Source organism: Trachypithecus francoisi, unplaced genomic scaffold (assembly GCF_009764315.1).
Source record: "Trachypithecus francoisi isolate TF-2019V2 unplaced genomic scaffold, Tfra_2.0 Lachesis_group13, whole genome shotgun sequence".
Lineage (NCBI taxonomy): Eukaryota > Metazoa > Chordata > Mammalia > Primates > Cercopithecidae > Trachypithecus > Trachypithecus francoisi.
Genome location: NW_022681458.1, coordinates 39481226 through 39484829, shown reverse-complemented (window position 1 = coordinate 39484829; position 3604 = coordinate 39481226). Strand labels below are relative to the sequence as shown.

The window sequence follows — 3604 nt, the reverse complement described above, 5'->3', positions numbered from 1 at the left end:
GAAGCTTGTTAATAAGAAAAATATGGTTTAAATGGGTCATTTTATTGGAGAGAGGGAGCAGAAGATGATGGAGAACAGGGCCCCCCTGGCAAGAAGGAGGTTTGTAAGTAGTGCCAAGCTCTCCCTCACAGGCAAGTATTGGATTGCGTTAACTCTATCATGCCTCAAACCTTTTCCAGGAGGATGGGGAACCCAAGATGGTAGCAACAGGAGGGGGAATGGGCCCAGAGAATGTGCAGAGGAGAGCGCCCCTTGGGTTATCCACCCACCAGAGATGTGTGGGTCCTTCAAGGGGCAGCTGGGAATTTTCAGATTCTAAGAAGACCACAACTGGGCTGGAGCATGGATTCTCATGTGTGACCCAGGGCACAGAACTGAAGGGAGAAAGTCAGCTTGAAGTTTTCAAGAAGGGTAATGAGCCGTAGAGATAAGAAAGACCTCTAGAGAGGTGGGACTTCAAAGGAAAAGAACCTAAAAGGGAGCTGAGGAATCAATAATGCAGTCAAACCAAGGTAAGGACAACTGTGCTTGAAATGCACTGGAAAGTGTTTTTGATGGTAGTTGCCTTGGAGGATCAAGACTTAGCTTCCTTAGCCCAAGGACTAAGAAGGTCCAAGCACCTGAGTTTAGAGCTTGGGTAATGACAGACTAAGGCAATGAGGCTGAACTGATCTGATTTCCCATTGACGAGGACCACTGCATGGGTCACAGGAAGAAGAACACTGAACTTGTAGTCAAAAGACCCAAGTTCCAGTAGGCTTTGCCATTTCCTAATGAGGAAACTGAGCAATCAATCCCTTGAACTTTCATCCTGTGTTTCCCCATTGACTTATAGGATGAATGATACCTATTTCACAGGCTTCCTGTCAGAGCCGTATTTGTGCAATAAAAAGTGCCTAGGATTTGGAGTCAAGGTGTCATGGAGCCTTAAGCATGAACCTAACCATCACCCTGTGATTTCAAGCCACCAGTCAATGCCTCTGAGCCTCTGTTCCTCATCTGAAAAACAAGAGAGGAATACCAGCCTACATGAAGAAGTAGAGAGAAAATGTAAGTAATCAGCTTAGCATAGTACCTGGCACATGGTAAATACCCAATAATTGTAGGAATTAGTATTAGTGATATAAAATATAAGAATAAGGAGTGCTTGCTTCAGCAGCACTTAGGCTAAAAACAATTGGAATGGTACAGAGAAGATTCACATGACCCCCGTGTGAGGATGACATGCAAATTCACGAAGCATTTCATTTTTTTTTTAAGAAAGAACATTAAATGAGGTTAAATGTGGGAAGTCACTAAGAATGGCACAGAGAAAGTACCATGGGTGAGGGAAGGAAGTTCAGATAGTCCCAGACTTCTGGTTAAAACGGTGCCTTCCTCAACTTAGCATTTACCGTTTGTACTTTTTCTCTTTTCACTTTGGGGACAGGAACTGCCTAGTTTTAACGCAGGCACTCCTATGTTTTGACATGCAATAGACATGGTAGTGTCTAGTAGATCAATAAAGACTGTTGGTTGACTAAGATCTTTCTCCACAGGGACAAATGTACAGAAACTACGTTATGGGCATGATCCAAGACTTAGGAGAAGAGAAAGGGGGATTAGAAGTTGGGAAAATAAAGGCAGAATACAGTTGATTGTTTTCTTTTCTTTTTTTTTTTTTTTTTTGAGACAGAGTTTCACTGTGTCACCCACACTAGAGTGCAGTGACATGATCTTGGCTCACTGCAACCTCCACCTCCTGGGCTCAAGCGATTCTCCAGCCTCAGCCTCCCAAGTAGCTGGGACTACAGGTGAGCACCACCATACCCGTCTAATTTTTTGTATTTTTGCCAAGACAGGGTTTCACTATGTTGCCCAGGCTTGTCTCGAACTCCTGGGCTCAAGTGATCTGCTTGCCTCCGTCTCCCCAAAGTGCTGAGATTACAGGTGTGAGCCACCGTGCTCAGCCTGGTTGTTTTTGTTTTTGTTTTCATCTTGTGTTTAACTGGGTAGCTTCAGAAAAGTTTTTAACATGAACAGTGATTTGTAGGTCAAGAATCTTAGCACAGAAGAAAAAAAAAAAAAAAGAGAGAGCTTTTTGCATTGTTAATACATGGATCTTTAAATATGGGCATGCAGACAGTCTTCCTTCCCAGGGTTTGCATCTTGTGGTTGCTGAGGAGACAATTATGACATTACCTTTGCTAAATTAAACCTCATCCACTTCACCCACATTTGTTCTCAGTTCCTGCCACATGGAAAACCCCTCCCTCCCCTGGCCCAGCCTGCACCCTGGCTGGTCCCCAACCCTCCCACAGAGCAGGAGGTGACCCCAGCTGGGTCTTGGGATGTTTTCCTTCCTGTCTGCCCCATTGGTCCCCGTATGGTAGACGCCCGGGGTGTGAAACTGCACACCTACAAAGTTGGCCTTCTGGTTTGGGAGGCCTGAAGAGGAAACCAATGCCCCTCCATTTCCTGTGGATGAAGGATTATGTGATTGAAACAAATCACCCCTCATTCTTCTTCCCAAGTCACACATGCCCAGTGGCTGAGATTTAAATGAGCATGAGACATCAAATCAAGGCGGGGCTGAGACTCCAGAGTTTAAAGAGACGCGTGTGGCCTTCCAGGATGCTTGTTCATCTCCTTCCAGCCCCATCCCCATCTCTAGTGAAGGGAGGGGGCCAGTACCATCTCCTTGTGCAGAAAGGGTGAATTCTACCACCCCCACTTGCTCTTGTTCCTGTACATTTTCTTCTACTTTCTTCTCTCTTGCAGGCTGATGAAAAGCTCTTTGAGTTTCAAAGGGCTTGTGTCACACAAGCTTGGTCTTGCCGGCTGCTGCCAGGCAGAGAATATACATGGAATTAACATGGCACTGTCTACAGCCATACCACCCTGAACACACCCAATCTCGTCTGAATTAACATGGCACCACAGGCCAGGGTGCCCGGAAGGGCCTGGAGGGAGGGCTTTTGACATGGAGATGAGTGCCACTTGGCTCCTTCTGTAACTAATCACCACTGTTGTTGAAATATTACTATTTCTGTTACAACCACTTATGCCTTAAATGAGTAACAGGCACTTTGGGGTAACATCAAATACAGGATGGTCATTTCTCATTTGGGATCTCCCAAGCCTCCCAGTGAAGAGCCAGGGAACCCCAGTTTGATTGCTGTTGAGTGAGTTGGAGCAGTGCCAGGAACCACTTGACTCCTGTTTAAACCAGGGCTTCCCTGATGATGGTTTTGGAGTATCGAACCTGGAAGGAGATCTATAGGGAAGTGAATGCAAAGGAGTCCTAGAGTCACCCAGTCTGAGTCCTAGTTTCAGCCCTCACTAGCTATGTGACCTCAGACCATTACTTGCCCTCTCTGAGCTCCTTTCCTTAAAGAAATGAATATACTACTAATATCACTAATACTATTGGGGTTGTCGTGAGAGCTCAAGGTAACAGAGACAGGCAGTTAGCACAGTGCTGGCACCCAGCAGGGGCTCCAGAATGCAAGCTGTTATTACGGTTTTGTTGATCTTGGTGTCTGACACCCTTCATAGACCCCCACTCCACACACACACCACACACAGACACACCCATGTCCTTAGCAAAATAACTAGCTTATGA

At 45.8% G+C, this 3604-nt stretch overlaps 1 non-coding gene across 1 annotated transcript; it reads left to right on the top strand.

Annotated features, from left to right (window-relative positions):
* The first annotated feature begins 1143 nt into the window (after nt 1-1143).
* On the top strand, nt 1144-1254 carry LOC117095460. The gene has a single exon (XR_004442001.1). It is a non-coding gene; the product is annotated as a U6 spliceosomal RNA (small nuclear RNA).
* Nucleotides 1255-3604: the final 2350 nt, after the last annotated feature.